This window comes from Manacus candei, unplaced genomic scaffold (assembly GCF_025592945.1).
Source record: "Manacus candei isolate 608988 ecotype Guabito, Panama unplaced genomic scaffold, ASM2559294v1 h1tg000042l, whole genome shotgun sequence".
NCBI lineage: Eukaryota > Metazoa > Chordata > Aves > Passeriformes > Pipridae > Manacus > Manacus candei.
Window position 1 is genome coordinate 3,351,577 of NW_026138090.1, and position 21,504 is coordinate 3,373,080.

At 44.9% G+C, this 21,504-nt stretch overlaps 1 protein-coding gene across 6 annotated transcripts in view; it reads right to left on the reverse strand.

Annotated features, from left to right (window-relative positions):
- Positions 1-21,504, reverse strand: part of USP6NL (USP6 N-terminal like) — a 138,189-nt gene that overhangs the window by 115,145 nt on the left and 1,540 nt on the right. For 2 of the 6 annotated variants that reach the window (XM_051795159.1, XM_051795162.1), the window contains exon 2: positions 1,041-1,683. The gene's annotated coding sequence lies outside the window, so the exon portion shown is untranslated. Of the gene's footprint in view, positions 1-589; positions 748-1,040; positions 1,684-21,504 lie in introns of those variants that run through there. The other 4 variants (XM_051795164.1, XM_051795163.1, XM_051795160.1 and 1 more) reach the window with 2 other exon arrangements.

Here is a 21,504-nt window from a genome sequence, read left to right on the forward strand (position 1 = left end):
GGCACAAAGAAAGTTATTCTCGAGCATATGAGGGCGAACAACTGGTACAGGAGTTCGGGGAGAGCGACTTTTAAGTCACCACTTGACTCTCATTCAGCTGGTAGTTCAATGGCCTCGGTGGTTTCCTACAAGCAGCCATCCGCGCCACAGAAAGAACACAAAACATCGGAGAATTGGCTCTTTGCGGAGACCCCGGGCTGGGAGAGGGACACGGACCCCTGGCTCGGCACAGCCAGGGGAAGCCCACAGGACTCTGGACCCCTCTGTCCCAACCCAGCACGGCCAGCCTGGCACTTTCCACCACGTACCTGAAGTATTACAAAGAACAGAAGAGGGAGCAGGTACAGGGAGAGCGGTGGTGCCAGAAAGTCAGATTAAAACAAGGGCTCAGCCATCCAAATCCTCCCTGCTCCCGACCGGGGCGGCACTGCCGCCTCCCACCTGGGCAGAAAAGGGGGTTCCTCGAGGGGGCCTCCAGTGTCCGACCCCCCAAACACCTCCCCAGGCCCCTCCGCCCCAGCCCCACTCTGGCTGCGGCCCCTCACTCTCCTGAGGAAAGCGCCCCCCTCACCGCCGCCACAACTCATACCAGCCTTACACTGGGACCCAGGGACATCTCCACAGGGCTTCCCCCGGGCTCCCTCAGCACTCCCGGCTCAGCCGCGTCCCGGCCCCTCACAGCCCCCCGCACGCTGCCCCCTCCCCAACAGACACAGCAGGGAACCTCCAAAGACAGACACACACACCCCCCTCCGCCGGGAGTGGAACAGTCCGGAGCACCCCAGTACCCTGCGGGAGCCGGCTCCCGCCTCTTCCACCTCTCCGGCCCCGCGGGGGTGCGCGCCCCCGCCCCCGGGGGAGGATGGTACCGCCCGCCTCCCCTCGGCCCGCAGGAACCCGCCCGTTTCAATGGAGGGTCCGGCGCGGCATCTCCACACACACGCGGCCCCCCCCGCCCCGCGCCCCGGCAATGGATGGGTCCAGCCGGTCAACCCCGGGGGCCGCACAATGGCCGGAGCAAAGTCCCGGCTCGCCCCTACCTTTTCTCGGCTTCCTCCTCTTCCCGGGGCCTCCCTCCCTCCCTCCGCCGCCTTCCCCAGCGGCGCGTCCCTGCTCGCTGCCCCGGGACCGGCGGCCTCCGACCAGGAAGTGCCCCGGTGTGACACCGCCGCTATGGAAACCTCCCCGCCCCCGCCCCTCCCACAGGGCTGACCCGCCGCCGCCATCTTGGGCTGGGGACGAGGCGTCCGCCCGGAGCCCCTCCGGGAGAGCCGGAGCAGAGCGGGACAGGGCGTCGTGTGGGGGAAAGAAGGGGGAAAACACAATGCAAGTCTTTGTGGCCTTCAGATATATCGTGGCTGTGCTGCCAGATCATGGAAGACCCCCATCATGGAAACCCATTCTCCTGTGTCCAGGTCTGAGCTGCTCCATACAAGGAAGACAAGGAGCTGCTGGAGAGGGTCCAGCGGAGGCCACAGAGGTGATGAGGGGTATAGAGCATCTCTCTTTTGAGGAGACACTGAAGGAGTTGGGCCTGTTTAGAGAACACTGAGAGAGGATCTCATCAATATGCATAAATATCTCCAAGGCAGGTGCCAGGAGGATGGTGCCAGACTCATTTCAGTGGTGTCCAGTGACAGGGCAAGGAGCAATGGCCATAAACTAAAACACAAGAAGTTCCATCTCAACATGAGGAAGAACTTCTTTCCATGGAGGGTGGCAGAGCACTGGAACAGGCTGCCTAGGAAGGTTGTGGAATCTCCCTCTCTGAAGACATTCCAGACTCACCGGGGTGTGTTCCTGTGTCACCTGCTCCAGGTGACCCTGCCTTGGCAGGGGGGTTGGACTGGATGATCTCCAGAGGTCCCTTCCAACCCCAGCGATTCTGTGGTTGTGTGTTTTGGTTTTCTCTGGCAAAGCACCAGCATTGGATACAGGAGGGTTGAAGCACAGCTCCGTGGCTGAACTCGGGCTTGTGTGTGACAAGGACTACCACAGGATTGCCAGAGAGATTGTGGAGTCTCCTGCACTGGAGATATTCAAGAACCACAGGGACACAATCCTGTGCCTTGTGCTCTGGGATGGCCCTGCTTGAGCAGGGAGGTTGGACCAGATGACCCACTGTGGTCCTTTCCAACCTGACCCATTCTGTGATTCTGTGGGATGGGCTGTATTGCTCATTCCAGCTCTCCTGGCATCCTGCACCCTTTGATCCCAGCCCTGCCTCTTCCTTAAGCAAGTGCTCCCACTCTCTGTGTGCAAATTCCTGGTGCATTTACATCCCTGTGCTTTGCATGGGGCAGTGGAGCCGGTCACAAACAAAACTGGAAGGGAGAAAGCACAGCAATGCAACTAACATTTTGACATCTCAAATGCCACAGCAGTGTCGTGACCAGAAGGGTTTAAATGTTGGTTTGAAAACAAAACTGTTGCGGTTAAGAGGGAATTTGGAGTGGCAATAAAATAGGGTGCTACATTCAGAGCAGAATTAAAATAAACAGTAGCTAAAATGTAGTACCAAAAGTTGTCCAGTAACGACAGAAAAACAGAGCAATGTCCCATAAATAAATGTTTTGAGTGTTTTAAACAATCCTGTGTTTGAGCCACAATTATATTTAAACAGTTTCTATTCAAATACTAACCAAGGAATTTAGCATAATCTACAAAATATAAACACTTTAAAATAAGCAATTCCAGACAACTTGCACTAGGAGTTGTGGGGTTCTCGACTTCCAATATTAATTTTTATTAAATTTTGTAATCCTAGGACATTTCATGACAATTTGTAGAACACATTACTCCATTACTCCAGGGTAGATTAGATGAGTTAAATAATTATTGACTAGTTAGCCAAAGATCAGTAAATCTCCACAGATATTTCCATTTTTAATAGGCTTTCTGTCCTCATAGTTCTCTCTTATTTTAGATGAAAAAGAGCTTGAATAGTGTTACTTCTGGAAAAACTGGAAGTATCACCCCTGGTACACGTAATCCCCATGCCAGCACATCTCACTGCCTCCAGGAATGTGGGACATCTACATGCTGTGCATGAGCATGGCTGCATGTGACACCCATTTCATGTTGGGGAAAAAGGCCAAAGGCAGTGAGACAGAGCAGCCCAGATTGCTTTTGTCCAAATTTCCTCTCCTTTTGCAGAGAAATTGTAACAAAAACCAGAAATGTATTGCTTTGCAATATATTTCAGAAAATAATTGTGATTAACTAACATATCAGTATCCCATCGATCCCAAGAGGGATACTGTGGTCGGACCTGGCTCATTCCAATTTCAAGACTTAATTGTGTTTTTAAAAATTTTAGAAGGTGTTGGGGTATAAAAATATTACTTAGCTTTCTGCCAGCTAGGGATTTGTTTCCTCCCAAAATGGCTAATGAGTTAAGATGAATGTCTTCCACAGGGAGCTCCCTGCTTCATCAGAACCATCTCATTTCTATTTCATGCATTCTCAAACTGTAGATCATCGTTTTTGTTTCCCCATATGCTCTTTGTTTCCTGTTGCACTGCTATAACTGGGATGTGGAACAGTTCTGAAATCACAGCTTTCCAAGCGGCTGACAGTGGGATCATACTTGTTTTATCACTACTCCCACATACAAATCCTGCAATATCATTTCCAGCAACACTTTGTTTTTTATCACAGTTCTTAGTCTGAGAAAGTGTATCCAGTCACTGTTATTTATAATGCTTAAAGGTCCATGTGGCATCCCAAGAACATAAAGAGACGCTGCCTGTGCCTGTGCTCTTTGCCAGGAGCGTGCTTTGGGAAGCAGGGAAACCTCACATGGTTCTCCATGTTGTATCTACACTGTTGTATCTACACTGTCCTTAAACTGGTCCTGTGTGCAGCCTGCCAGCCAACCCCACACTGACAGGCTTCATGAGACTCCCAGCCTACCAATTTATCTTCCATGTCACGTGGGCAGAGTGAGCAGCGTGGGATACACGGTGGAGAAGCTGCCTGGGTCCAGTCCATCTGCTCTCTACTTGGAAAACCTGCAGCTTGCTCACCAAGTGTGAACTTCAGTTGGAAACACGTAAGAGACATTTAGAATCACATTTACAACCTTTCCGTAAAATTCCTTTCTGAACCAGGAGTATCTGCTAATGGCAGGAACGTTCAGGGGTTACCTCAAGAGATGACCTTGAAGTTCAGATGTTGCAGCCACCTTCAGCTGGGTCTGGAGCCACAGAAGTGAAGATACTGAACCTGGTGCAAACTAACACCTCATTGCACCGAGCGTGCACTGGGATGCACCACGGGGGTACAGGGAGACAGCTTTGTGCAGGCAGCAACTCATCAAACTTTAAGTCCCCACCAAAACCAATGGCCAAAACTAATTAACCACAGTGGTAATCACAACACCACTCCAGTGAGATTTGACAGGTTCAGTGTAGCAGTCAGGGATGTTGTTACTGCACAGACAACAGTGACAACCCAAAGCCACACTCACTCTCACTCAGGGGGACCCAGAAGGTGGATATCCACTCATGGATATCCAATAAAATAATACTTACCTGGTGGGGGTAAAGACAGTCCTGGTCAGTCTCCTCGTGTGCCATCCCAGTCCCAGCAGAGCTTTTCCCTCGCAGACCCACTGGACTCCAAAGGAACACAGGAATTCTTGCTGCAAAAGCAAGGAGATTCCCATCAGCAGCCATTCCTTGGTGTGCTTTGCCCTCTGGGGTATTTTTAGCTACAAGGCTTATGAAACCCATTCTCTTCAATAAAACAGCATTTTAAAAAATTAAGCAGAACACAAAGCACATGTGCAGAGTTCTGTGAGCCAACTGCAACATCTGGAAGTAAATCTGTCTGTCTGCAGGTAGTGATTACAGCCTGCCCTCACTGTACCCATGAGCTTCCTCCCCTGTGAGGCCTGCCCAGCAATGGGACAAGGGCATGAATTGATGACCCGGGCTTTGAATTGGCAATTGTGGACTGGAAGTCCCAAGAACTTCTGGAGCACCATCCTGTGGTGCAAAGGCAGCCTAAGGCAGCCTCCCTAAGGCAACCCATTGGGCTAAACATATAAATTCACATATGAACACATGATTAGAGGTCTGGAGCATATCCCCTGTGGAGACAAACTGAGAGAGTTGGGGTCGTTCAGCCCGGAGAAGTGAAGGCTCTGGAGAGACCTTACAGCCCCTTGCAGTACCTGAAGGGGCTCCAAGGGAGCTGGAGAGGGACTTCTGACAAGGGCATGGAGTGACAGGACAAGAGGGAACGGCTTCAAACTGACACAGTGCACGTTTAGATTAGATGTAAGGAAGAAGTTCTTCCCTGTGAGAGTGGTGAGGCCCTGGCACAGGTTGCCCAGAGAAGCTGTGGATGCCCCATCCTTGGAAGTGTTCAAGGCCAGGTTGGACTGGGCTTAAAGCAACCTGGTCCAGGGGAAGATGTCCCTGCCCATGGTGGAGGGTTGGAACTAGATGATCTTTAAGGTCTCTTCCAACTCGAACCATTCTGTGATTTGGTGGCACAGCTACAGCCCTGAAGAGCTTGACTTTGGCTTTACAAAATTATGCATTCTGTGAACCAAAAAGACCGCAGTTAGTAGAATTTTCTTAGTCCTAAAATAATTTTTAAAACTGGTTTTGGACTATTCTTTTCCAAGCTGTGTTTGTGCTATAGGTTTGGCTTAGTTTCTGTGGTGTGTAGGATTCCCAGCATATTTTCCATGGCATATGGCATTTCCACTTCTGCTTGCAGATCGTTTTCAAGGCACATGAGCTAATGGGTGTTTTTCTGTGTCACTCAAAATACGAACCATTTATGCACAGGCATGTACCTGGAGAGTGAGCAGCTCAGAAGATCCTGCAGGTATCCAACAAACACAAACCTGTCTGTTAGTCTTAAATTTAAACATCTGCCCGTTCAACCTCTGAGACTTGTCACTTCTGAAACCTACAGTAGTCATTACAAAGGCTATCACTTCAAATACCCAATTTGAGATGAAGTGCTTATAGGACTATGAACAATAGCTGGCAGATGGCTATTCTTTACAGTATCATGAAGTACATCAATATTTTATAAGCTTAAATGCCCTCAGCTGCCGTACCACCTGCCGGGTTTGCTTTTGTTTACTTTCCCCAAAATGCAAGTGCTGGGTGACTGTTTCAGGTGTTACTTCCAGCCCGTCACCTGCCTGATCATGCCATGGACATTTCCAGGAGCTTTGCATCCCCCAGCTCTGCAAAACTGATGATTTAGGCAGAGGCTTGCCTGTACAGCATCAGCCACCCTCTGCTCTGGAAACACTGCATTGCACAGGAAGGGCTGTGCTGAAAGCAGGGATGGGAGTGGGACTGGGAGCAGGAGGGTTTGCCCTTTGCTTCACTGTTGAGTGCTGATGTCATTTTTCTGGCTGCCTAAAGGACTGTTTTCCTTTCCATTGGGGTTGTTCCCTTGCCCTCACCCAGTCCCATTGTCTGTAGGCTCCCTTGGTTTGCAGAGGTTCAGGTTTCACCCATTCAGGCCTCTCTTCCTGCTTTTGGTGACTCCTGCCATGGGAATCAGACTTGAATGTGTGCAGTGCTTGCTGCCTGATGAAAGGGCATATTTCTGTCCCCTCTGTCTGTCAAGCAGATTTTCTTGATCTCCTTCCTTTTTTTCCCAAATTTTCTGTCTCTTCTAGCATTTTCTTGCCTTTTCCCATTCACATCCTTCTGTCTTATTCTTTCTGTTACATCAGCACTCTCTCATTTCTTTCTCTCCCCTTTTATATGTTGATTTAGGTTTCAATACTCTTTATCTATGAAAACTACACAGGGAACAGCATTTAATACACAGTACAAAGAAACCTTTTAAAAATGTCTCCTTAATACCAAGTAGTTTTTCAGTGAACTGAAAAAATGCACAACACCAAAAATGTGTCACTTCCCTGTATATCCCAGGTCATAGAACTTCCCAGAGATCCTTTTCTACATTGACTACACAGACAATACAAGATGACTGTGCACAGCAAATACAAAAGCCTGGCTGAAGAAGGCACGTGTGGCTGTATCTAAACTGAAGCATAGGATGGGTTTAAAACATGGAGTATTTTCCTGAATCTGAATTTTAGATTCTTGTTAAGAGGATTTCATCCTGCTCCCCCAGCAGAAGGAGAAGGGATTTGGTGAAAGAGAGGAAAAGCTGTAATCAAATCATACGGCTTTCAAATCAAGGAAAAGTAGAACATAAAACAGAGGAAGAAAAGGAAGGATAAGAAGACAGAAGATTAGATTTTATTGGCAATGATGCACAACAAAACAATGCATCAGCTTCATCTTTTGTGGTTTTCCAGGACAGTAGCTGAAATATATGTTTTTGTAAACTGCAGATCTGATGTAGAGTTACAGCAAGACAAGGAACCAGGAATCTCATGACAGTATTTTATAGAGTCAGTGTTCAGAGCACAGTCACTATTAAAGTTTATTATCAGTCACCCATAACCACCAGTGTGTCAGAAGTAACTCAAAGTTAACAGAAATAGAGTCATTTCTTAGACACCAACAAATTTAAAATCCTCAAAGGGATTCGTTTTCATGAAGTTACAAGCAAATGAAAACAGGAGCCTGTAATAAAATGTGTCAATGCTCTGTGCTGTGATAGTGTATCCTGCAAAAGGTGTAATTACTTGTCTAATGTAGTGCAAAAGTTAAATCTTTATGACCTTTTCCATTTGCTGCTGAAATGAGCAGAGAAGAGTAAATGACTGATGGAGCAGAAATATGTTCAGTTCGATCAGGTAAAGCTCCTTGTGGAAGATCAAAATCATTTTTTTTCCAGCAATGTGGCATTTAGAGTTTTTCCCTGCTCATGCAGAATTTATGTAGCACAACGTGAAATGGGGGATGCAAGTTGGGCTTTGCTTTTTTCCTTCCCCCTCTGCCTTGAGCCATCTGTGTTCGGTCCAGCCTCCTGTTAAGCAGAGTGAAGGTTTCCTACGAACCTTAACTGCAGGAATAGCTTGCCAGGGAAATGGAAGTCCTATGGCACTTATCTTTTCCCTAACCAAGCCCATATGGAACCACAGAGTGAAACGAGCCAAGGAGAGGGTGGCCAAGCTGTCTCACACCTGTGAGGAGCAGAGTTTGTTTCCCAGGAAGGGGCCATTGCACAACTGGCACCCAGGATCCCCAAACATGGGACGTGAGGTAACTCATTCCTGGCCCATGAAGGAGATGTGCTCACAGATCCTGCTGGGGCTGGTGTTTACACCAGGTACCCAGTTTCAGGGAGCCACAGTCCCTGCATACAACCACCATTGCTGATAAAGGCACCCCTCACCTTTGGCAAACAAAGCCAGCTTTAGTCTGTAAAACAGGGTGAAGCTTCCCAAACTTTTGGCAAATACCTATGGAGTGTAAGCATGCTTTATCCTTTTTATGCAAAGAAAAGCTTTCTGAAAGGTGAGGTATCAACCACCAAATAACAGGCTATTTTCTCGAAGTTTCCTTACAATCCAATAATTTACTATCACATCTGGAGTTATTTCTCCTTCTGTAACCTCAAGATAATAAGCAGGATTCAGTCTGACCACACTTCAGATCGATCAACATCATGAAAGGTGGATTTTCTTAAATACTGGGTTGAGGGGAAAGTGAATTTGTGCAAGGACACACATACCTTGAGATATATGAGCCAATCGGCTTAAAATGTTGTTTTGCCCTGACCTGACAAGACTTGCTGTCTGGCAACACATAATCTCTTTGAATGTACTCCCAGAAAGGCGATGGCTGTTTGAAAACCCTTCTGAACTGCAGTTTATCTCGCTGGCTGACACCTTAATAGAAACGCCAGAGCTCTGCGGGAGCCCCGGGACGAGCAGGTATTAATGGGACTTTGTGTTGATTCAGGGGAGAAATGGATAAGGAGAGACTCAGAATCAACTTGTTATAGGTTTTGTGCAGAAGTTTAAAAAATTGTGTGTCGAGGATTTCGAAGCAGACACTGCCAGTGGGGACTCCTGTTTCACTGGATAAAGCCACGGGGCTTGGTCCTGCACATCAGGATGTTTTCCTAAGAGCGTCCTGCTCTTATTCGCCTCCGTCAGTGCCATTTAAAGTTGTGCATTTAAGACTCGAGTAAGCTCCTTTGCAAACACTCCTGAGAATGGGATCAAAATGGGAAGAGATTACAAGTAATCTAATTACGTTACGTTCCATTTGAAATCCTTCAGTGTAAAAATTAAAAGAATACGACACAGCTTTGCACTATGCTGGAGTTCACATGGAAGTGGCACGAGCATGTGGGAGTGAGGCAACATGTGAGAAAATATCATGTGTTGGGTGTACAGCAACGTTCACTTTAAATAATCTAACCCTGAGGCCTAGAATGGTTTGGTGAACTAAAAATAAATTCTAAGAACTTTACACCCTCTGTCATTAATGTGATGCTGGCTTTTGCCTCTTATTGTCTGGCCACAGCTTATGAAAAAGCTGGAAATCAAGAGATCTTGTATCAAAAAATCAACAGCAAACACAATGTTGGTCAGCAAGGTTGTGCCTGGAGCAGCACAGACACTGAGAATTGACATCTATCTGCTCATGGGACAGACAGTGAATGCCTGTTGCTGAATGGTCTGTACATTTACACCATAACATTCACCTTCCAGTAAGGGCTGTAAGAACATCCATAGTCACTAGAGACTGTTTTGAGTAATTCTTCATTTCACAGTCTTTCAAAACTGTACAAGTTAATTAAATTAACTTCGTAGGACAAGAAGTTGTAGTTTCACTGCACCACCTTATGATCCACACTGAATCAGGCCTCAAATTATGTATTGAAAGTCTGATATTCACGTGTTCCAAATGTACTTGGAAGGAGGATCTAGAAAGCCCTGAGGTCTCACTCACCTCATGCATTAAGTGCTTCAGGGGATCTGGTGGGAAGCTCAGGTGTGGTACTTCCCCACCACATCACCACCAGCACTCCTGATCCATGAGTGATCAAATTCAGAGCTGATTTTGTCACTTAGGTTTTGGAATTAAGGCTGTCCTTCCTAGATTTGGGCCAGAGCACCACCCAAATCCTGAACTGTGCTGTGAGGTTCCTCAAAACTGGGATTGTAGAAAGTTCTTCAAAACTTCTTGTCCAGCTCTATTTTTATTATCCTGAGTTATGTCAAAACTGGATTCAGAAAACAGGTTCCTTTTCATTTTGAATTCAATCTACAAGCTTAAGAAGTTTCTACAAAATCCCCCTAAGGAGGAGAAGGTTGGATTTCTCTTCATATTTTCCTCTGATTTTAGAAAATGGATCAAGCTTGAAAATTCAGCCCTGCATTTTGCCCTCCACCACAGGACTCACGTTCTAATTCACTGTAAGACTGCAGATCATTTGCCAAGGCTCTTTCTAGCCCAGTTCCAGACATTTGGGCACATCTTGATCTCATGTTGCAGTCTGGGTCCATCTGATCACAAGAGAGCAGCGAGGGAATCCTCATGTTATGGTATGTGCTCTACAACCAAAAGACACAAATACAGTTAAAACAATGAAATAAGTTCTGTACCAGTTGCTGGCCAGATGGTATTGTGAATTGTTATAATTCATCAGCAAAACAGAGGAAGGAAGTGTTTTAAAGCAAGATTATATTATTTTCCTTAAGTTCTTATTATGAAATCTTCCTGAGGTGAACTTTCAAGAGTTGAAAACCCTTCCAGAGGGGATGAATGGAACAGGGCAAACCGGAGATTTGCTGGGGAGGAGCTGAAAACAAGAGAAAAGAACAACATGCTGGTGAAATAAAGGAAGAATCCTTTACCAAGCTTTCAGTTTGGGAAGACAAATGCAGAAAAATACAAGTAATAGGGAGAAAAAAAAAGTTGTACATAAAAATGTATGGTGTTTCTGTCCTCTTAATAATTCCAGATTGGAAAGCACTCAGGGTCTTCCCTCCCACTGGAGGGAAATAAGCCTGAAAGCTGAGAAAGCAGATAAGGCCAGCAGTGACATATTCACTATATAGGGAGGCTGCAAGATTTAGCAAATTACTTCCAGCAAAGTGCCTTGAGATCCTTAAGAAAAAATGCTGAGAAAAATGCATTTTATTTTTGCTGTCATTTAAGAAACAAAATACATTTGAAAACCATGTGAAAAAATGTGTCTTAAATGAAAATGACCCCTGACCATCAAGTTCACTCCAGTCAAATAAAACACATCCTGTTTTTGTAACTTTTTTATACAAGACAGATCCTGCTCTGTATAGAATTTCTAGCCAAGGATTTGACCCATAGTTGAAATTTTATTAGAAGCAGGGGAGGAGGTAATGGAAAATACATGGTGCTGCTCCTGCTTCACTTATGATAAAGGGTGAAATCTGAATTTGGGAAAATATAGAAAATGGAGTAAGTTCATTGTACTGTCTAATTAATTTTTTTATTCTATATCTAATTTTATATATTTTAATTACATATATAATGTCTAATTAATTTTTTAAAAAATTTAATTAAAAAAACTAACTGAACTAAAATTAGTTGGTACAAAGAGTTTAGAAATCCTCTGGCAGGACCAACATAGCCACAGTATCAGTTAATTAAATGACACAAAATGTGTCACTTAAAATACATCCTGGACTTGCCATACAGTCATGGATATCTGTCACAAAAGCTGCATCAGCCTTTCCTTATAATTTTGTTCTGGAACATCTGCATTGAGATAGAAAAGCACAATCGTGTTGTGTCCTGCACCAGTCACACCCAAGTCTTTTCCATAGGAAGATGGAATCATTGGTGACCCTCCAACACCTTTATTGTGCATAAAAGAATCTTTTTCCTCCTTGTCTAGAATCTGTGGGAGAGCTGGGAAAAGCCTGGCATGTGCAGAGGCTCTGGAGAAGCTGTAGGTATGTGGGGCCACAAGTGTATCTAACCACTGGTTTTGTGAGCCTGCTTGTCCAGAGGCTGCTGAACTCTGCTCCACAGCCTGTTCCCTGCAGGAAGTCAGCCCAGAGGATCTCCACCTCCAGTCTCCACTTCAGGTGGGACGGACCTCACTTAACCTGAGGTGTCTGCAGTGTATGTGCCTGTATGCAAACCAGGTGTCTGGGCTCCCACCCTGAGTGCTGGAGGGCACTCAAAGGGCTTGAGGGCAGGAGGCAGCTCGTTATAAAACACTTACAGGTGACTGGATTGATTCCACTCTAAGCTCCACTGACCAGCTCTCCATTGATTATACTGGGAAAGAACTCCATGAGTCCTTGCTCAGGTGTGAGCAGCAGTCAGTGAATCCTGAGCCCTATCAAGCTGACAAGCCCCCAGTGCCTGTGACAGCCAGATCCCAGGTCAGCACCTACGTGCAGACACCTAAATTTAGGTGTCTTAATCTGCTGGCTGAGTCTAACCTTTACATTAGGTAAATGAATCTGCTTCCAGGCAACTTTGTGGAAACACAGGTTTAAAATCCAGATTTGAATGACTTTGATGAAGCAAATGGAGAGAAGTGGAGTGTTTGGAAAATATGATCTGAAGTGCTCTGAGAACTGAGTATAAACCTGTATAAGAACCAAACAGGAATGTGCTCTGTCTGTGTGGTATCTTGTCTTTAAATATACACATACCTCCTACTCAGCTGCTCAGATGCCAGAACAGGATCTGCCTTTGTAGAAATAGATCAGGATCACTTGTCCTTTTCATGATTATAAGCTCATTTTCTGAGTAGTAAAAACACACTTTGTCATTGTTCATCCTTACCGACAAGAAAATGTTTACATCAACAATCCTAAAGATTCTTGGTATTTCTGCTGCAAATGAGAATCAAGGATTTATAGGTTTTAGTGCTTTCAGGTGGTGGCATTGTGTACCCATGTGCTAAACACTTAGCATTTATATAGAGTAAAAAACATCAGGCACACGGTCTATTTTTGCAAGAGATGGTCTATGTAACTAAATGTTTTCAAGGCTAATTAAAGCATTCTCATACAATGACGATGAGTATCAGACAAATACCTTGTAATCAGGCAGCACTCCAAATCTGCTCCTGTGTTCACACTGGATATTGCTGATAATTACCCTCTTCCCAATCATATTATCATAGAAAACAGAACTGGAAGGGACACTGAAATGGACTCATCCACTGCATTCTCCTACCCTCAGCTGGATTAGCTATACCTGAAGTTTCTAAGTACACCTTTTTTAAAAATATATTAAAATAGTCTCTTGTTCTTTATGGGTTTTGTTGAGGATTGGACAATATTTGATTTCCTTTTGGGGTATGGGAATTGTTTGGATGAAAGAAATAGGTCAAAAAATCCCCCACACTTCTTGGTTTATTCCGAATCTTGGACAGAATGCAGCTACAAATTACCTGTCCATACAAAGAAAGGAGACTGGCTTTTTTTGTTCCAGCTGTCATGTTTGGACATAACTGGAAAGGGAACATTAGACTTGAAAATATGGAGAGGAGAATTATTCTTCATCTACATCCTACCTCTTCCTACAAACAGTAATAAAGTCTCCTAATGATAATAACAGGTGTCCAAGAGCCAGAAAACTATTTCTGAGTAATTTCAAGTCATGCAGGTCTAATAACAGGAACAGAACCAAATTATCCTCTTGGATGCATGTCAGTCTTTTTTTACAAATGAGTGGAAGCCGTAGGTGTGCAGCTGAGCAGGATGTAGTTCACAACCTGCAACATTCCTTATACCTGAACCCCTTCCCATGGTGAATCAGTGTGAAGCTATAAAAAGAAAATGGGGATTCCTCGAGACAAATTCTAATCCCTGCTCCAGCAGAAAAGAGCAGATGGAAGACACAAACAGTGTGTTACAGGAGAACTCCCCCAGCGCAGGACAAGCCCTGAGGTGGCCTAGAGCTGATGTAGTGAAGAAATGAGGGGACATCAAAACATTTTTGGTTTTATATCATGTGATCAATGAGGCTGTGAGCAGCCAGATTTAATTTAAAACCAGCATTAGAGTTGCTCTAGTTTAGCTTGTGTATACCCAGCTTTAGTACCTAAACTTGAAGATCTGGGCCAATATTTTCAACATATTGCTGCAAACATTGCTCTGTGTACTCTGTGTGTTTCACTCCTTAAATCTGCTTAAAAAGGAAGGTCAGAAAGAGAAAAAAATAAACTATAGATGTTCTGTGTCACATCTATAGCGAGAGCAGTCCCCATTTCTGGGGGAGCCAGGTCTCAGATGGAGAAGAAGCAAGCCCTGAGAGCAGCTGCTGAGGCAGGACTGACAACCACCCCCGGAGCCACTCTGCAGTGCTGGCTCAATGCTCACCACGTTCACTGGGTGTTTGTTCCAGCTCCTGTGCTCAAAACCTCTTACATCAGCTTCATTCCTCTCCTGTGACTGTTACTCCCAACAATCCTCTTTTCAGAATCTCTTCTCCTTTCTCTCTTCTTTCTGTTGGTGTTCTCAAATTGACTCACACATCACCAAGATACTACATAACCTACGTGCTTGCTATCAAATTACAACCTTCACTTTACAAATACATTCAGCTGCTTTTCTGCAGCTCTGAGGATTTTTGGAGCAGGGAGTACAGTGTCTTGTAGTGAGGAGCCTTGTACTTTGTCAGCCTTAGGCACTCATGTAATAAATGATTTACCATCCTAATGTCCCTGTAATTTCACTTCTCTAGGTTGGTCCAGACCTAGGGAACTGATTAGTGCTGATGTGCACCGAAGAAAAGTAGTTGGTGTTCCAGTATCAAAAAGCTGTGCAATTATGGACTTAGGCTGCTCTGCAGTTTTGGGGATACAAGGTGCTGTCTGAATTCCATTTTGTGCTGTTATGGCTCTGAGATTGCACAGATATTATTATCATAGAATCACAGAATGGTTTGGGTTGGAAAGGACCTTAAAGATCATCTGGTTCCAATGCAGTTTGGATAGCACTGCATAGCCAAAAGCTGAAAGTAAGTCTTCATGAACTGTCATGAGATGCCACTGCACCAATGCTTGAAAATTGCTGTGCCAGGTCCAGGAAACCTGGTGCCAGTAAAATCCATAAGAATCCAGCCCCCAGCTTCAGGCAGGACTGAGATTCAGCTGGTTTGCACAGTCAGAAACTCTTCTACCTTCAGCAATTCAAATGAAACATTGTGCCACTGTCAACAACCAAATGTGTACGTTCATGAGAAACATGAAGAACTAGAAAAACTTCACAGCCATAATTAATTCACAGAATCATATTTCATTTGCCTCAGATGTCCAAATATATGCTGTTCATCTTCCTGAAGGTTCCTGCTGGGAATAGCAGTGTCAGCTGAGGTGCTCAAGTTCCTAGAGCTGAACACACTAAGCACAAAAGGTACTTCTGAAAGAAGAAATAAAAAAAAGTCATAGAATCACAGAATATCCTGAGCTGGAGGGGACCCACAAGCACAACGATCACTGAAGTCCAGATTTAAATAAATTACTACCTAGATATGGCCTTCTTTTGCCTGCTCCAGAACTAAGCACGTAAATACCAATGAAGGAGAAATGCAGGTGGCCATGTTTAAAAATAAGTGATATATTAAACTACATTATTTTGAAGAGACCTAGCCAAACCCTCATGTTTGCTTACTGTACAGATCTAATTGGACAAATCATGTACCCTTATTTAAGTAGGATGTAAATTGAGGAAGCATTTGATTTCCTTGCCTCTGGTGAAAAGGGAGGTGGAAATTGGCTTGCACGTTTCTCTTCTGCTGCCTTGTGAAACCCAAGCAAAAGTTTCTATCACAAGTGGTGTGAAAAAGTGAAAATAAAAACAAAGATAAACTAGTCAGTTGGCTGTTTAAAATAAATGGAAGTCTAAAAATTCACTAATGGGATTAGTTCATTAAAATATTCACTGGTCATTTGTAAGTCCATTGCCATATTATGAATCTTTGCAGTACTAATTAGTTCAGCTCTCAATAAAACAGATGAATAATGATGACAATCTCTAGGTTACTGTAGTTGTTTTTGTGCAGGAGGCTGTTCATGAAAACAGCAGTGTAATTTTAAATGTAGGAGTTTAACATGATCATGAAGGCTATTTTAGCCTGGTTTCCTGTGGAAATGTGATCAGACTATTCATCTCCTGCTACATTTGACAGCAGGCTGGGGTTCTCAGTGACCCTCAGTATCCACCTCTCCTGAGAACAGCGATGGCTGGACAGAAACTGGAGACCCAAATTACCACCTCGAATAAGAGAAGAGCCCCAGACTTTGTGTTCGACCTGCAAACCCCCAAACTCCTCACACCACGGCACGTGTGCTCTGGGAATGGGGGGGAGGAACGGGAGGAACGGTGGGGGAGTGGGAGGGCTGGTGACATGTGTTGTGTTAGGGGTGTAGCAACACAGGTTCCTTCTCCAATTACAGAACTAGCAAAGACTGTTTACTGCTAATTTGAATTCTGCCAGGCACTGTCACAGTAACCCTAAATTCCCCTTATATGTAATCCCTCTCTCTCAGTGTGTCTGTTTGGCACATACACAGACACCCTGTGTCTCAGCTTCCTTCCACACCCCATAACTCCTCTCTGAGTGAGAGGCAGGGCCAGGGCTGGCTCCAGGAGCTGAGGATCGATGGACACACACGTGCTGATGGATCGGTCGGCAGGTCACACAAGAGAGATGATCCCTGAGCTTCTGCTGCAGCCTTTCCCTCAGGGTAAGCATTTGTTTCTGTCTTTTTTTCTCCTCAGCAATAATTTTTCCTGCAACCTTTAACATCTCTTCCAATCTCCTCGACAGATCTGGGGGACTGGCAGACGTAATTTGCCAAAGCTTCTTTTTTCCTTCAGAAGGAAAATAATTCTTTATCATAAAAATGCCCCTTTTAATGTGTGGGTTAGCATTCCCTAAATACAGAACAATTTTCTTTCTTCGTTGTGTACTAATGTTTCCTCTGCCTGGAAACAGGAATCACGAGCACTTTGACACAGAGAGTGACAGGATGTTTCTCCACAATATGGGACAGCTGTGTTGGATGAGGCCAGCGCCCCCTCCTTAGTGCCAGCACACTGTGAATTTAACATGTGTGGCCTTGATAAGATAAAAGGGCACTGGAAGAGTATCAGGGCCAGCTGCACACCCTGAGCCCAAACTGCTGCCTGGCATTTCCTACCATAAAGAAAATACACATGAGCACTTGGCAGCTTCCCTGGTGACTCCTGGCCCTGCCTCATGGCTGCCACATCTGTCACAGCACGAGGGAGATAAGATGTAAGGTGAGATAAAGTAAAATACAGGCCATTGAGATAGGTAAGTCACTGCCAACCCATTAATGAGCAGCATTCTGGGTCAAGCCCCTTGCAAGAAATGTTTCACCTGAGGACACATGAAAGCCTCCTCCTCTTCTTGTCCCAGTCTGGCATGGGCATGCCCAGCTTCAGCTCCTGACTGAACTAATTTTTTCTGGGACTTTGTAAACCTTTCTACCCGAGGTGGATGTTGTCTGTGGGCCTTCTGATGGTGGTGGTGCTGCCAAGGAACTATTAACTATTAGGGTTCTGTAGTTCTCATGCAGTATTCTTATTGGATAAAAGTCCAATTTTATTGAGAAATAAATATTTTCCCCGGTTTTAATGTGATGGTTGTTATGAGATGAAAAGGATTGAAAGAAAATGAAACGAGCTGAAAATTGGCCAAAGGGCAGGAAACAGGTGAACGGGAAGAGTCCAGAAAATTCAACATATTTTGCTACAGAAAAGAAGTTACTTACAGAGGGAAGGACAAGGTGGGTAGAGGGTGAGAACTGTCATTTGCAGAAGGGGCTGGGAGCAAAGCCAGGCCACAATGGCTGTTCACAAGTATAAACAACTTACGCCAAATTTTTGCTCTTAGCCCCAAACAGCAGCTACAATTTACCTCTTCATTCACAGCAATGTTTTTGTCTGTAACCACAGCAGAGAGACACTGACACCTGGAAGTGAATCCTGAGATACACTCAGAGGATTGTCAGGCTGGGAGGATTCTGGCCCTCTGTTCTTCCAGCCCAGTCCCTGGGCTGAGATCAGTGTTTGTGCCTTTCTGTACAAATACAGTGTACAAAATGTACATTGTGGCTGAGGGGAATGCTCACACCACCTGCAAGAGGTATCTGACCCGTTTGCCTCGGCTCCCAACTGTGCTGATTTTGGCTGGGACAGGAGTTAGTTTTCTTCACAGTGGCCTGTATGGGGCTGTGTTTTGGATTTGTGCTGGAATCAGTGTTGATAACACAGGGATGTTTTTATTATTGCTGGACAGGGCTTACACACAGTCAAGGCCTTTACTGCTCCTCGCCCCACCAGCGAGGAGGCTGGGGGTGCACAAGGAGCTGGGAGGGGACACAGCTGGGACAGATGAGCCCAGCTGCCCCAAGGGATATCCCAGACCTTATGACATCATGGTTGGCCCGTAAATCTGGGAGAAGAAGGAAGGGGGGAATGTTCAGTGATGGTGTTTGTCTTCCCAAGCCACCATTACAAGCGATGGAGCCCTGCTTTCCTGAGTGTGGCTGGACACCTGCCTGCCAAGGAGTGGATTCCTTGTTTGATTTTTCTTCTGCGTTTTTTGCTACTGTCTGTGTCTAACACACAACCTTCCTCACTGTTACCCCTCCGACCCTCCCCCCGGTCCTCTCGGAGGGAGGGAGCAGGAGCAGCTGCGCGGGGCTGAGTTGCCAGCGGGGGTTAAACCCCGACTCTGGTGCAATCAATGGAGAGCAGGAGAGCTGGAAGCAGCCTGGAGAGGCACTGGGAGCAGGCGGCTAATTTAGACACTCTGACCAGCCCTGCAGGGGAGAGCACGTCCCTATTGATCGTGTAGGGAGCCTTGCAGGATTAACTATCTAAATTGGGAACCTAAGGTTAGATGCTGTGAGGGCAGGAATGAATGCCACCTTTTTTTCCAAGCCTGTTATAGCCTCACATATAGTTTGTAATTTTGATCATTGTTCACGTCTTGAGAATCTCACAATTGGAAGGCACATACAAAAAAATCTAAAGATAACGCCAGGGAAAGATAAATTGCTTTAAAAGTGAGGACAGGGAAGGATAAAAGATGAGTGCGGGGAGGATAAGAGAAAAACAGCAAATAAAGAGGAACAGGGATGGGTGTAGTGACAAAAGGGTCGTTCACCTGGTTCGCAGGCTGAAGGGAAAATAAGTAGCGTCCATTCCACGGAGCAGTGCTGCCACACAGTGACAGAGGAGCAGCATCTGCGAAGATTTGCTGCAGAATTGACACTGAGGGCTTTATGCCTAATATCGAAAGCAAACAGGACACTGGACCGTTTGCCGAAGGAATGCAAAATGTAGTGGCAGGAGGCAGCAGTGCTACCAGGTAAGGACCTCATCTGAGCCTTAGTGGCAGGTGTTTAGCCTGGTTCACAAGTTACTAAAAATTCTCAGTAGCTGTCATGGAGTTAAAACTGAATTCAAATCCTTTATGTTATCAGAATAATCAATAATTTCTTTTTAAAAAAATTACTTTCTCATAGAGTACACACTAAACTTTTCTGATAGTCTCTTAGACTTTAATCCTATAACTGGTTTTTAATTACTACTTTTAGTAATTAAAGCCTTTCTAAAGAGAAGGTTGATGTATTACTTAGTCTTTCTCTAACTAAAGTATAATAATATGTCTTCAAAGGAAAAAAAAACAAGGCTAGAACCCAAAGGAGGTTTGGTAGCAAAGTCTTGTGAATTCCAGGTGTAGACAAAGTAAAGTGCCCTTAGCTTCATGCTCTTAGAAAATTCCAGCCCAAGTGGGTATTTTCCTGAAGTTTCTGTACTATTTCTATCCCAACACGAATACAGAAAACATAAATAGTCTCAGGATACAGTAAAAAATATTACATGGACAGCACCCATCCATGTGATGCTGGGACTCAGCTCAGAATTCTGGCTAAATGGGAGCACAAATGTAAAGTCTTTTTTCACCTTTTCTTTAGTCAGTGCTGGAGAGTTCCACATCAGAGAGGCCATGATGCACTTGTCTATCTCTTTGCTAATAGAACTCACAAAGCAGGAAAATAAATTATTTTCTTTGGCTTGGGTGCAAGAACAGGGCCCTGCTCTCCCTGTTATCCTGGAACTACTACACTCCTGACCAGAATTAAGCAGCACTTAAGTTCTAAAGGTGCTGAACCCCTCTGGCTCCCAGTGGGATTTGAATGCCTTCAGCAGCGTTGAAAAGCAGGTCACAAGATCCTCTGGGAATGCCAATGTTTCATAAGAAATAATTTGCATGAAATTCAGCCAGGGATGTGTCTGCCCATGTTCCATAGAATAGTCCCAGTTTTTCATCATAGCACTCCAACTGATAGCTAGAAGTGTCTTTATGGATATATTTACCCATTCACACATGTGCATGTGGACATGGTTTACATTTCAGCCACACCCCAACAAGTTCTGCCTTTGCCCTGGGATGAGCTGCTATTTATAACAGCAGGTGCTCCTGCAAGATGCACGTCCCTTCTGGGATCATTGAAAGCCAAGGAAAGAAAGACCCAATTAAATACCTGTGCTTCATAAAAAAAGGGATCCTGTATCTTTATTGTCCATGCAGGCTATTCAGCAACATTTTAATGGGGATCCCAGCAGCTGAGCACACTTGAATCTCAAAACATCCTTTCCTGCACAGTGTGATACCCTCAAAGTTTCTGTAAGGATCATATCCCTCCTCATCTCCCTTTTTATTTTACAGGAAGGATCAATACAGCTAAAGGTTAGAAAAGCCCTGTCTGGTACTGGCAGTCCTGGCTCCTAATTGTCTCCAGTTGGAGCTGTGAGCTCAGCCATAACCACAATGCTGCTGGCAAATGCTATAAAAAGGAAATCTGCCTGAAATTGGAAAAGTTTTTTTTCAGTACTTTCTCAGAGAAGGCAGCAGCAGGTCTGCTAAATGCATTGGGGAAGCTGCAGCCAAAAAAACAGTCTGTAATGGGGGTGGGTGTGAAAGGAAACATGAGGTTGTCAGTCAAAGTGAAAAAGAACAGAATTTCCAGGGAGCTGGAAACACTATATAAAAATAAGCTTCTTGGAGAAGACCAAAAAAATTTCTTTCCTTGGAGATGGACAGAAAAAGGACAAGCAGATGGAGAAAGAGAAGGCACTGGAATTAAAAAAAATAAGGTTGTATTCACAAGCTTGAAAGAGGTCACTGGTTGGAGTTGCAGGGGATTGGGAACTCTTCCCTGAGTGTTCTCCATGTGATGGTCTTTGCCACACCAAGCAGGGACTTTGAACACTGCTGGGATCTATTTAAGATGATCTCATTTGCTTCTAAATGGATTTTTTTTTCCTTTGGCTACAGATTCCTATCACATATTAAAAGCAAATTTTGGGAAAACTTTTCAATGAATGACCATGAGGCACGAACAACCATGAGAAAACAAAGATGGGCAACTGGGGAAAGGCCAGAGCAGAATTAGCTCTCAAGCCTGTCAGTGTCCTTCAACACTGAAACAGGTTTACAAAGCCACTGTTGCTCTCACATTAGAGCCACAAAGCCCAGTGATCCGAGGGCTTGTGTTAGACAATATAAAATCAGTAAGCAGAAAGTGCATCTCCACGTT